The sequence below is a fragment of the Sceloporus occidentalis genome, unplaced genomic scaffold (genome assembly GCF_023333645.1).
Source record: "Sceloporus occidentalis isolate IW3139 unplaced genomic scaffold, rSceOcc1.0.p SCAF_1, whole genome shotgun sequence".
Taxonomy (NCBI): domain Eukaryota; kingdom Metazoa; phylum Chordata; class Lepidosauria; order Squamata; family Phrynosomatidae; genus Sceloporus; species Sceloporus occidentalis.
This window is the reverse complement of record NW_028316981.1, coordinates 88364108-88377836: the sequence shown is the minus strand read 5'-3', so window position 1 is coordinate 88377836 and position 13729 is coordinate 88364108. Positions and strand designations below refer to the sequence as shown.

Here is a 13729-nt window from a genome sequence, read left to right as displayed (position 1 = left end):
AAGCGGCGGAGGGAACTGGAGGCGAGCACTGGGCTCGTTTATTGTGTGTTTGTGTGCTGCTAGTGCTACAGCGTTTCCCTTTTAAGAGGTTCCACTTAGGCTCCTGTCCTGTCAATCACGGCCCAACGTCTTTCGCAATTGGTCTTTCGCCGACCTTTGCCACGCCCTTCCGAGCACGGGGTTTCCCGCCTTCGGTTCCTAGGGCTCCCTCTGCGCCGCGCAGCTACCCTTGGCGGGCACCTTTGGCCACGCCTCCACGGAAACCTCTATCCTAATAATGGTAGGGAGCGTCGTCTCATTGGCCTACGCCCCACTCGACGGCTCCCGGCACTGCCTTAATCACCCTTCCCTCAATCTCCATTGGCTAGGGCGGACGTCACTCTTCCAGACCCGGCTTTACGTCGTTCCGGATCGTCATTGGCCACTCTGGTTGCCTTTCCGAATACAGCCCGCCCACGATCCTTAGGGTGGCCTATCGCTGTCCGAGCTGACGAGTGGGATTCGTTCTGATTGGTTAGCCTTGTGCGAGCGGGTTAGGCTGCGCGGTGGGTTATATTTAGCCGGCGGTAGAGCACGCTGCTGTTGCGCGAGGTGCTTCCCGTCTCCTTGAGCTCGTCTGCATCGCGCGGAGTGAAACGACCGCCGCCTCCGCCTCCTCCTCGTCCATCTCCGCCTCGCCCGCAGGTTGGTGGGGATGGGGGCCTCGGGTGGCGTCCTCCGCGAGGCGGCGATGGCGGCGACGACGAGGGCCTCGCGGCGTCTTTGTCGTCGTCACCGTCGCCATAGACACGCACCTACCACCGGCTCCTAGAGACAGGGCTGCGCCCACACTGGAGAAATAACCCGGTTTGGCACCGCTTTAACTCTTAGTCTGGCCCAAGGCTATGGGATTCTGGGAGCTGGAGTTAGTTGTGGGATAGACTGGGAAGCACGGCGTCACGTCTCGATCGCTCTTTCCTCCCTTTCCAGGACACAGGCCTCCGTCCCCGCTTCCCAGCCCAGGAGGGATCCCAAAATGTCTTCCTCTTGAGGGAGGCCAGGATGAGGCGCGTGGGCTCTTCTTACGCCAGTGGCGTCCCTAGCCTTGGCTTTTGTCCTGGCCCAACATTTCACGGCGCCTGGCCCTCCTTTGGGGCAGGGATCCCGGTTAGGGTTCCTATTGCTGGGGTTTGGGTGGCGATGGGGTCCGCAACTAGCCTCGGGATGCTGGCCCTTCTCCAGCGCCGAATCGCCCGCCTCCGCCGCCTTCTCTTCGGTCCAAAACACTCTGCAGAAGTAATCCATCTTGAGACAGCTTTAACTGCGTTGTTTCAATGGTAGGGAATCCTGGGAAGTGTGGTTCATGATGGCACCAGAGCTCTCTGACAGAGAAGGCTAAAGGTCTCAGGATTCCCTAGCGTTGAGCCAGGGCAGTTGAAGCCGTCCCAAACTGCAGTGTGTTTTGGGCCTTTCTCTCTCTCCCCTTCTCTCTTACCTTGGGCCCCTGAGAAAGAAAGGAAGGAAGGAAGGAAGGAAGGAAGGAAGGAAGGGGGCTCACTCCACTCTTTAGGCCATGATCTGCCCAGGTCCCCAGTGACCAGATACGCCTCCATTGCCAGAGAGGACCTTGGAGGCGAGGAAAATGTGGGACATGGCCGAAGAAAAGCCAAGGACGCTGGTGGGGATGTAGGTTCGTGCTTCTCAGCCATGCACAAAATGGAGGGCCTCCTGAGATTTCTCCTGGACAGGAGGCTGGGATGGAGGACAGGTCCTGGAGGAGGAAGAGGCGGTGTCTGGTCACCCTGCCCTGGAACCCCCCGCCAGGCTCCCCGAAAGAGTGGAAAGGGGCTGGAGGAGTGGCGAGGGCCTCCCCCTCGTCCAGCCGTCCACCTTTGCAGGAACAGCCACAGTCGGAGGACAATGGAGCCCTTCCTCCCCTTCAGCAGCAGAGGGGAAAGGGGAAGCTTGGGGAAGGCAGGGAAGTGGAAGAAGCCCAGCTAGACCTCAAGCTTTCTCCCTCGCCTTGGGCAGGAAGGATTTTTCTCCTCGGTCTCAGGGGAAGGCAAAGGCAAACCCCTTCTGAACAGATCTTGCCAAGAAGACCCCAATGATAATAGGTTTGCCTTAGGGTTGCCCCAAGTTGGCGCACACAACAGCAGCAGGCAGGACCAGACTATAACATGGAGATTTCCTTAGCTTTGTCGAAGTGGCACAGCCAGCCGCAAAACCCCCTTCTGCTCCAGAGATTGGTTGCTAATATTTTGAAACAGCCCTAGAGAGCCCTGCAAAACCAGGCCGAAACCTGTACTGTTATGCATTCCTACTAACGAGGTGCATAAATGAGGACGCTTGTCAAGGTCAGCCTTCACATTGAAGGGGGCGGATGAACATAATTCCGAGTCCTTGCTTACGGCCAGGTTGTGTCAGTTTTGGTCACTTGAGTAGCCTTGGGAAGATTTTTCAGGAGGTGTTGGTTTTTGCTTAAAAGCAAAATATGAGGTGAGAGTTGTGCCCAGTGTATGCACTTGTGTCAGGTGGCAGCATTAGACTCTGCTGCGGAGTATTTGTAGCAATGGGCAGTGCTTCCCGCCTGTGCTATTTTTGTCGTGTTCCCACAGACACAGTAGGAGGTTAGGAAATGCAGGCAGGCCTGCTAAGCTTTTTAGATGCATGCCCATGCCGTGAATGGCCATTTTAGGCTGTCTTGAAAGGCTGTGGTAAATCATTGACTGAACAGGAATAATTGTTAAGGTGCCTTCTTTAGTTTGTTGCGAGAGCTGTCAGTTTGTGTTTCTTTAAATGGGTGCCATCTTTGTTATGCTTAAATTACCCTTAATTTCATTGAGAAATATGGGTGCTAGTAACATGAATGTAGCTCTAAAGGGTGACATGGCAATGCATTGTTTAGGCAGTCTCTTCAAAGCACTTAACTGGCCTGCAGTGTATTTTAACATCAAACCTTTAACTTGATGTACAGGCATTGGTGGGATTCTGCCTGTTTAGTTGCATAGGAAATGAATTAATAGTGAAAATAAAATCTAAATATTATCTAGACTAGTTATTTTTGGTATCTATAGATTCCAAAAATAGGACCTATGCTTGTTTTTATAACAAGAATTCTAGAATATTACAACTTTCTGATTGTACTTGATAGAGTAAGTATTTGTAAGATAAGTATTTGTTCAAAGCCAATTAAAGTCAGGTATACTTCCCAATGTTGTAGTTTTGCAAAAGGGATTCAGTAGCACCTAAGCAGTGTTTTTAGGTCTTACTCTCACTTTCCCTGCCACCAACTAAAACAGATCTTGGACTCCCCTCCACCTCTGCCTCACTACTATTCAGAGAAAATGGGAATTGCAGTCTAACAATACCTGGGGACTTAAGGTTGGGAAAGCCTAATCTAAACTGACATGTGCCTTTAAATTGTTATGACTAGGGGAAGTGTGGTGACTAATATTCCATTAGGCATTTAACAGTGCTAACTATCAATTGGGTTGGTACCCCTGTTTGCACAAAGCATGTGCACAAATTTTGGGTGCTGAAATGTTGCTCAATGTTACTTATCTTCTCTTTTAGTTGCAGCTTCTGATGCTTCTTGCTAGTAATGTTTGTACCTAATTAGTGGAAAATACATTGTAACAGCAATTGTATACAGGCCAGAGTTCAGGAGCCACTACTTTTCAATACCTGCCCAGGCTCATCTCAGTCAGCAGAATGAGCTTTTTTGTGTTTGTGGAGGTTTTTCACTTCTTTCTCTTGCCCCCCCCCCCCCAATTCTCTCAGTTTATACCTGCAGCCAAGGTAACACATGCCTTGGGTAAATCCAATTTGTACAGTACACTGGCACTCAAACTTTTTAGCCTTGGGACTCCCCTCTCCCTTTGCAACTACATGCAGACATTGCACACACACCCTTGATGTCATGTAATGAATAAAAATACTTTATTTCATGTGTGAATTTTGCTTCACACATTCATGTACATTTTATAACTTTGTTCAAATTAGAAGATTTGTTTAATTAAGTTATTTAACTTAACACATGTATAAATTTTACACATAAAAATTTGGGAAGAGCAATAGCAAGTACATTTCTATACTGCTTATCAGTGCACTTAAGCACTCCCTGAGCCATTTACAGTGTGTAAGCTAATTGCCCCCAACAAGCAGGATACTCATTTTAGCAACCTCAGAAGGATGCAAACCCTGATTTCTCCAGGAATGGGCAAAGTTAGCACACTAGCTTTAACTGTGCAAATGCATTCCTGGTTACAACTAAAACCTGGGCCTTCAGGCTTAGGGCCAAACAGGAGAACACCCAAACCGCAAACCTGAATTTTCATGAAGATTGTAACCTGAATAGGGCTGAATCCCTATTCCCAGAGCTGCCTTTTGAGTGACCAGGAGCACATGTCCTGTCTGGATAAAACTTCAGTTTGATCTCCCTCATCCAGTTCATTGCAGATTGTTCAGCACAGAAACATCTTCCTTGTAATTAGGTGGAAGGGAGTAACAGAGCTGGGTATTATCAGCATATTGGTGGCACCTGCTTCCAAAACTCAGGACAGCTTCCCTTGGTATCATACCTACAATGAATAGCACACAGAACATTGAGGGACTTGGGTTGCCAGTGGCTAAGGTGTCGAACAGGAATCTCCCAGCAGCATCCTCTGAGAGTTCCCCTCCAGGAAAGAACTGAACCACTGTTGGACACTACCTCCAAACCTCATCCATCCCAATGAGACAACTGATACCTTAGTTGATGATATCAAAAACCCATCAAGAGATCCAGCAGAACCAACAAGTGCACACATCCCTTGTCTAGTTTCATGCACTGATGATCCACTAAGGTCATGAAAGCTATCTCCACCCCATAATGAGGCCTGAAATATAATGGAATGGATCTAGATAATCTTACCTAATCCAGGAACCCTGGGACCTGAGAAGCCACCACATGCTCTAGTATCTTGCCCCCATAATGAAATGTTAGAGACAGGCCTTCAGTAATCCAGTATAGTAGGATCCAGGGAAGGTTTTTTCCAGAAGAGTTCTTACAACAGTTTCCTTAAGAGATGTTGGCACTATGCCTTATTAAGAAGCATTAATCACCCATTTAACTAGTCCTCCTCTGGTTTGTTTATTATAAGCCAGAGAGAAGGTTCTAGTAGACATATTGCTCTTGCCTCTCTCGAGGGTCCTATTTACATTCTTGGGTTGCACAAATTTAAAAGTGTCAACACTGGAAGAGTTATATCTGCTGGGTGTGTATCAACTTTAGCATCCAAGTTGACAAATCCAAGCAATTTTATAACTAAAGTGGTGGGCAAATTCTTAGCAGATGGCTCTTGAGAAGTCTAAGCCTAACCAAAAAATGAGCTGCCCTGACAGTGAAACAGTAGGAAGTTCCTCCGTTCCCATGCCACCATTTTCCCACCATATACAGAAAGCAGGGTCTAGAGCATGCCATGCTGCATGAGTGGGTCCTGATAGCATGTGGGGCAGAGTGGTCGTCTGTGTTACAGTATCTCTTGGCTTGAACACGGTAAGACTCATACTGCTTTCATATCCAGGTCTGTAACATAGAGTATTAAGGTAGAGTTTCCCAGTCAAACTAATGTAGCAATATGGTTGAACAGCCCCTGGATGCAGCACATGTTGAGGAGGGATGGATCTTGTGGGCACAAGTTTCAGTATAGTAAATGTTGATTAGATTGATATGTTTGAACCAACTAGGTCTAACTTCCCTTCCTTTAACCTCTATCTTTGTCCTGAGGACTTGTGGAAGAGACCAAATCAATTGAATAGAAAAAAAAGTTGAAGTAAAAGGTATGAGGATTTGTGCCTGTTGGTTACATGTATTGCTTTCGTGTAGATATCTGCGTACAGTTGTACATTTGTGCACTTTCTAGGTAAAAAAAAGGTAAAGGTAGTCCCTTGACATGAATATCTAGTCATAAACAACTGTAGGGGGCAGTGCTCATCTCCGTTTCTAAGTAGAAGGGCCAGCCAACGTTGTCCAAAGACTGCTCTGGTGGTCATGTGGCCAGCATGACTGCACCAAATTACCTTGTGTTACCTTCCCACTGAAGTGGTACCTATCTATCTACTTGCATTTGCATGCTTTCAAACTGCTAGTTTGGCAGAAGCTGGGACTAGTGACAGGAGCTCATCCCACCATGCAGCACTCGGGCCTCAAACTGCCAACCTTCTGATCTTCCAGCCATCAGAATTCGCGTCTTAACCATTAAGCCACTGCACCCCTTACTTTCACTGTACTTTCTACTAGAAGGAAAATTTAGGTTTAGGGGTGTGATATATAAGGAAGTCAGCTTGTGAATTGGGCATGGTTGCTGAGCATAAAAATGGTATTCCCAGCCTAAGGCTCTGTTGGAGGGTGATGAACTCTTTTTTTTTTTTTTTTTGTATTGCAAAGTACTTTCACAGCTGCTGGAGTAAAGGTGCATTAAGCTGAAAAAAACATTCTTGAACATTTATTTGGTCTTTCTGTCTGTGTTAGGAGCACTGTCTTCCCATACATAGTTGCTGTGTTACCTTCTTTTTGGTTCTTCCTTGGTGGTAGTTCTTTAAAAACAAACCTTGGTTTTAGGAGCCCTCTCACTTTGACAGTAAAACTGATACATTAAACATGTTTTGACCATCTTGCTATGAGATTAAGATGCTTAAAACTAATAATACTAACAGATTTAAATCAAATGACTGCTTCAAGTTCCTCCCTACCTCATAATGCCTACTAATCGGTTCAGGAATCTGTCAGAAAAATAAAGTCATAAAGAAGGTCAAGACAGATCTCTGTGCTTAGCAGGGAGAATGTGAATGTACTGGGCATCTATTGCTATAAAAAAACCTTCCCCCTAGCTACAGAAGATGTTTTGCTCACCTAAGTAAGGAATTTCAAGCAGGGCTTGATAGAAGGATATATATATATATATATATATATATATATATATATATACACACACACACACACACACACACACACACACATACATACACACACACACACACACACTGTATATTCAAGGAAGGTAACTTCCCCAGGTTGGAAGTCCTCTTCTTTTTCTTTTTTCAATTCAAGGTGGAAGTGGGAGGCAAAACAGGTAGAGTAATTAAGACCCCCCCCCCCCAGATATGTCATGCTAACAGATATCAAGTAGTTACCTCAACTTTTCCCCCTTGATTAAGTAACTTGCACTGGGTCCAAATGCATTAATAATACAGTGCTTTTACTATAACACAGGTTGAATATGTTACTTTGTATCTTCATTAAATTATATCGTTGTATTTATATTGGCCACAGCTTTCAGATCACTTTGAAAGGCTGATTCATACCTTGTTCACCAGAATAGCGGGGATGGATTAGTGGAAGAAGAACATTTAAGTCCAGCAAAGGGTACCTTATGCAATTTTTGGCACAAGATGGGTTGTATTTTTCTTGCTACCCTAATTTGTAGTTTGCTCTGGTGAAACTTCTACCAGATTTGGTGAACAAGAGTCTAGATTATATGCTGGTCTTTGTGATGACAAACTGTTAACATTTATAGGTGAGTTGTGCAAATAGATATTTCAGTATAGATTCTGGATTGTCACACTTGTTACAAACAAAATGAGCAAAAGTGCCTAGTCAGATTTGGCCTGAGTGTCAAAGGCTGTGGAACAAGCAAGGAAGTGTTTGCTGCTATCGCCTTATTAATTAACATTTCCACTTTGCTTCAGTAGGATTTATTGGTTATCCCAGGTTAGCATTAAATTGTATACCTCTACCTGAATGTCAACTCCTGTGCTATACTCCTGAGTACTCTGGAATTAGATTCATAAATATGAGGAATTCAGAAATCCTTCCTCACCCTTGAGGGATATGCTTAATCATAATCTGATAATGATTTGTCTAGGTCAGTCACTTGACATCACTGCTGCTGCCTATTGGAATCCTGACCAAAAGAAAAGTAAAACTGCTGTCTGCACCCTTGCTTACCTGAATTATACCCCTTTAAGACTTCTAGCAAGATAAAATATATGGTAGTGGTGGTTGTGGTTTTTTTTAAAATCTTTACAGGAAGCCTGTAGGGTAGGACAGGCTGTGTGACAGTAACTGGAGAAGAATCATTCGATAAGCATAAGTTTGCAGGAATCAGCTACAACATACTATAATGCTTTAAAATGCTCTATGCCAAAAAGCCTTGGCTTTCTGCTGTATGCATCTACCATTAGCCAACAGCAAGACCAGGGGAAAGGAGTTGAGGCATATGAACTTCTCTTGCCTAAGCAAAGCTGGAGACTGTATGAAGGTAGATGCCTGATGCCCATTAGAACCTCAGATCTTTAACTCACGTACACCTCCTTCTGTTCAGCTTCCCATTTCCTCATGCTATAGTTATTATTATTATTATTATTATTATTAAACTTTATTTCTAGAGCGCTGTAATTATACACAGCATTGTACAAAGTTGGTAAAATTAAGGAGTATATAAAAGCCTGCCCAAGGCGTACACTCTAAGATAATAACAATTAAATAAAGGAGTAGATAAAATTACCATGTAGAAAAGAAAAGACAAATTAAAAACATCAAATATAAAAGCAAATCAAATATAGAAGCAAGTTCTCTTCAAAACTCCAACAATCCATCTAGTGGCAAGTATGGGCCTTTCATCTATTTAAGAAGGTTGAATAACTATGTTTCATCCAAACTTTGACGTTACAGTAGTGGGTGAAGATTGTCCTGGTAGCTGTGTGGCTATCCTAGCTCCCATGCTTGGAAGAAAGGCCATGGGATATTTAACTAACTATGAGTCCAAGTCATCACTGTAGGGTCAAACTGATAAAACACAAACATACTGGCTTTCCTGTTGCAGAAAGACAGGATTGGGGTGGGATGGGAGTTGACTCTTCAGGATCATTTCTAGCTGTGGTGCCCAGTTCAGCAGACTCCTTTCTCAGGAAAGGGTGGTTGTGCCATTTTGAGTTAGAAGTTGCTTTTTATAGCACAGCAATCAATACTATGATCTTGCTGGGCCTGAGAAACACCAGGAGGCTTGGTGATGACCCCAACAGTGCCTTAAAGCAGTTGCACCTAAGCCAACATGTTCTCCATAGAAATTTCAGCTCTAATTATCTCCCCTGTGTGTGTTTCTGCATCCTTTGATATTATATTGTAAGTGCAAGAGCTGAATAGCATTTTTCATTTTTTAGAATTTCTGAATATCCAACTGTTTATTATGCTCCTAGTTTATTTAGTTAAATGAGATTTTAGTTGTGTTTCTTGATGTGAGAGAGTTTAAAATACTTTAGTGAGAAAAGAACAAAGTAAGTCAAAAGTTACTTTGTAATACTTTCTGCTTATCTGTAAAATCTCTGGAAGTATTGACCACACTTGTGTTACCACATGTTGTTGATCTTAGACTCACCATTGTATTTTTGGCAAGAGGAGGTTTGCTCTTGCCTTCCTTTGAGGCTGAGAAAGTATGACTTGCTCAAGGTCATGAAGTGATTTTCCATGGCTTAAGGATTCAAACTCTGGGCTCCAGAGTCACAGTCCAACACTCAAACCACTACACTATGCTGGCTCTCATCACCTCATATGCCATTAAAATGGAGTACTGTATATACTCATGTATAAGTCTAGAAATTTTAGTCAAAAAAGTGACCCCAAAAACCTGAGTTGACTATGGGTCAATGTATTATACTTTAACTCTTATATATAAAAAGGAACTATCCCCTGGTGAAAAGTAAGAGAGTAATCTATCCTGGAAGCACTGACTTCTCTCTATTCTCTCATCATTTCAGCTTTTAATATGAGCGCAAACAGTTATGCCTCCTGGAATTTTCTAAGTACTTTGGCATTGTTTTCCTTTGCTCCATCCTTTACATCCTTTGTTAAATGGCCCTAAATTTCACTCTTGACTTACCCACAGGTCATATCACAACCCATAATTTTGTTTCCAAAACCTGCCCTTGCCTTATACACGAGGTCGACTTATAGTTGACTATATATGTTAGTCATTTTGTGTTTCTTGTTATGGTACACAGTAGAAACTATATAAAACCACTGTTATGAGATAAGCTTCATTAGAAGCCAGGGCAAACACCACTGGGACCTGGTCTTGTATGTTAAAGCGCAGCAGACGAATGCCTCAAAACGTATTGAGCAATTTCTTCATTAGAAGCCAGGTGTCCACTTATCATTGGTTCTGTGGTAGTGGATTTGATATATCAGTAGGGGGTTGTCTAGATGATCTCCAACTGTATGATTCTTCTAATAATGAAAACTATTGATTAGCCATTACAGTTGAGAGAGGAGTGGTATTTAGCCTCTGAGAGTTTGCTGAATACTATATTTTCAAAATATTGTTTCTGCCTTGTTAGGAAGCAGAGATTAACTCTCTAGCAGTGCTTGGATACCTCTAGCAGCTATTTTTAAAATGTATTTAATATCAGTACATATTGTTTACTACTCTTCCTCCCTCCCTCCTTCCCTTTCTTTTAAAGAAGATCTATGACATGCTGAAGTGAAATACCTATACAGTGCAGAGGAATCTGTACTTATGGTCAGTTGAGTTGCTACAGATGAGAAAACATTTTGCTTTTCCTCAAAGAGGAATATGTAAAAAAATACGCAAGGTTTCTTTTTTGCTTGTTGGAATTAAAACCCAAGTAATAGAACCAATTAAGACTGCACTCTTTTGCCTACGTACCTGGGACTAAGTTCCACTATATTCAGTGTGACCTACTTCTGGATAGGCATGTATAGGGTTGCATGTTAAGTGGTGCTACAAAGCTTTTCTTTGTTGTTTGAATTCCTTAATTTTGGACCTGTACTAAGGCTTATAAATGCCTTGATTTTCAAGGTGAAATGGCTGTTGCTATTAGCCTAAATAGCAGGAGTCACAGCAAAAGAGTGCTATTTGGTATCTCTAATGTTTTTCATTATCGTCAAAGCAACAGCAGAGAACCAATAATTGAAATTATGTTTTTCTTAGCTGTATGATACCTGCACATGCATAGTTCATTTTTATTTCTCAGAAAGTAAGAAGATAAAGCCCTAAAAGAGATGGGATCAGTGAAAGGAAGTCTGTGTGCTTGCTGGTCAGGGTTCCAGATCATAACACAGACTTTTGCTTTGGATAAATATTGGTGATATCTAGAAAAGCATCCTTTATGCCATTGAATTCCTATTTTGTATTTGTTTAAACATCACTCCTGGGATCCTAATTCTAGGAGTTCCTCCACCTAATGATTGATAGCAAAGCGTTTGAATTCCAGGTCTGTAAAACCAGTTGCTTAGCAACTAAAGCTAAGCTGTAGCCATTGTATTCATGAGGTGAAAATGTACTGAGTGCCTGGTTCTGGTTCTTCTGTTGGGCTTGCCAGTTTTAGGGTTGTTAGCTTAGTGGGTTTTAGCTTAGGGTTTATAATGGGTTAAATCCAGACTGCTCATTAGTGAAATTGTTTACAAATAAATCTGCTGGAAGAAAGGAGAAAAGTAAATTTTTACCAACATCCCCCTGCTTTTGTGTGAAAAATTGCTTTGGGGGGACCTACTGGAACAGCATGGGATCTGGGGGTTGAAAGGGAATCAGGCATATTGTAGACCAGTGGTTCCCAACCTGTGGGTCGGGACCCCTTTGGGGGTCGAATGACCCTTTCATGGGGGTCGCCTAAGACCATTGGAAAACATCTATTTAATTACAGTTATGAAGTAGCAATGAAAATAATTTCATGGGTTTGGGTCACCACAACATGAGGAATTGTATTAAAGGGTTGCGGTATTAGGAAGGTTGGGAACCACTGTTGTAGACAATGTGCAGCACTCGTTCACTTCCTCAAGCTAGAGCCTCCGCTGAATGGCATCTATGGCCCTCTTGTGATTGGAAGGAGCTGTTGTCTCTAACCTAATATGTTCATGTTTCTTTAACCCAATATGTAGACTTGCTTGGGTCAGATGAAATACCATAAATATCAAATAAAGGAGAACTTAATACCCTCCTCATAGCTTATTTAATACAGAAAATGGTGATATTTGCTATACTTAGGAAATTTAAAAATAAAAGGCTCTTACTTTTGTATAAACTAAATTGTGACTATAACTTTTAATGAAAGTATGAACATTGCTATACATTGTGCATATGTATCTTATTTTTGTAGGAAAAATGAATAAAGAAGCCACACACTTTGTAATAAACAAATGTCTAATTTGGACAGATAGAGGACTCGCACAGTTTGCTTTTGCAGTAGTTGGTTAGAAGCAATGAATGCTTGTTCGCCTGTTCCTATTATGAAGATGGAAACAGCCACCAGATAAATAAATCTTGAATGAATAAATCCTTGTCTTATTTCAAAAGAGAAAATGCTTCATTGGAATTTTTCCTTTGTTTACATTAAAATTTTCAGTAAGGGGAACAATTCTTGTGTTCTGCTCCCACAAATTTTCCTAGTTGTTTTCTGTGCTTTCATATCTATTGTAGGAGTACACCATGCCTGTTGTATGTGTCGCCTGGAATATTGTGTCCAGGTCTGGGCACCACAATTCAAGAGGGACATTGACAAGCTGGAGTGGGTACAGAGGAGGGACACCAAAATGGTGAAAGGTCTGGAAACTATGCCCTATGAGGAGCAACTGAGGGAACTGGGTATGTTTATCCAGGAGAAAAGAAGGTTAAAGTGTGGCATGATAGATAGATGGAGCAAGCTCGTTTTCTGCAACCCCAGAAAGTAGGGCACAGAACAATGGATGCAACCCACAGTAAAAGGGATTTCATCTAAACATTAGGAAGAACATATTAACAGTAAGAGCTGTTCAGCAGTTAAATATGCTGGTTTGAACTGGTAGAGTCTCCTTTGGATGTTTTTAAATTGCCTGGATGGCCATCTGTTGGGAGTGCTTTGATTGTGCTTGAGGGTTTGAATGAATGGCTCTTGGGGTCTGTTTCAACTCTTATGATTCTACATAAAATCCATATCCCAAGCCTCAGGGTGTCATATTCACCATAGAAAGGGATGACATAGTTCTGAATGTCTAAGTCAAACGCTTGCATTACATTGCAAGCAAAGGTTGGATTCAGTTCATTGGCCAGTAGCCTCCAGTTTAGCCCATGTTCAAGGGGGACAAAAATTAAATGCAGTTTTACCCAGAAATGAGTGCCAACACAACACCTCCAAAATGATTAAGCTTGATGAGTTCACCTATTGTAATATTTCCATTTATTGAAGTAGATTAGAGAAGAGCCAAACAGTCTCTCTGTGCTAAGAATATCAGTTATTTCTAGATCTGATGAAAGTACTAGTATGGCACCTGCAAGAAAGTGTTGCAGTCTCTTCAGGATTCCACCCTCTCATCAGTCTGCATTCCATGGGGCAGTAATCAGACTCCTGTGAAGTCTTATTTCCCTTGTTTTTTGCTTTATCTAAATATTGCTCCCATGCCCACCAGTAACTTCATCTTGTGAGTAGATGGTGCTCTTTAGGTTATATAAATTTCAGCATTTGGAGCCATTGTAAAAATGTTAATTACTTATGTCCTAACAGTGAATGGGAGCCATTGTTTATTATAGTACACATTCTTGTGTAAGAGAAAACTTAAACTTGCCAACTGCAGTTATATTTTTTTGGTGATCTTTTTGCTTTGATGGTGACAGTTACAGTATCTCGGTGAGGCTATTTCTATGAACTGACAATTGCTTGGGCAGTTGTCAGACCTCAAGAAGCCTGTTTCTCATGTTTGATATACTGCAGACTTCAA

The 13729-nt window shown here is 42.6% G+C and overlaps 1 protein-coding gene across 4 annotated transcripts in view; it reads left to right on the top strand.

Annotated features, from left to right (window-relative positions):
• The first annotated feature begins 545 nt into the window (after positions 1 to 545).
• G3BP1 (G3BP stress granule assembly factor 1) overlaps positions 546 to 13729 on the top strand; it is a 31854-nt gene continuing 18670 nt past the window's right edge. For 2 of the 4 annotated variants that reach the window (XM_089528229.1, XM_089528213.1), the window contains exon 1: positions 546 to 684. The gene's annotated coding sequence lies outside the window, so the exon portion shown is untranslated. Of the gene's footprint in view, positions 685 to 827; positions 847 to 13729 lie in introns of those variants that run through there. The other 2 variants (XM_089528203.1, XM_089528220.1) reach the window with 2 other exon arrangements.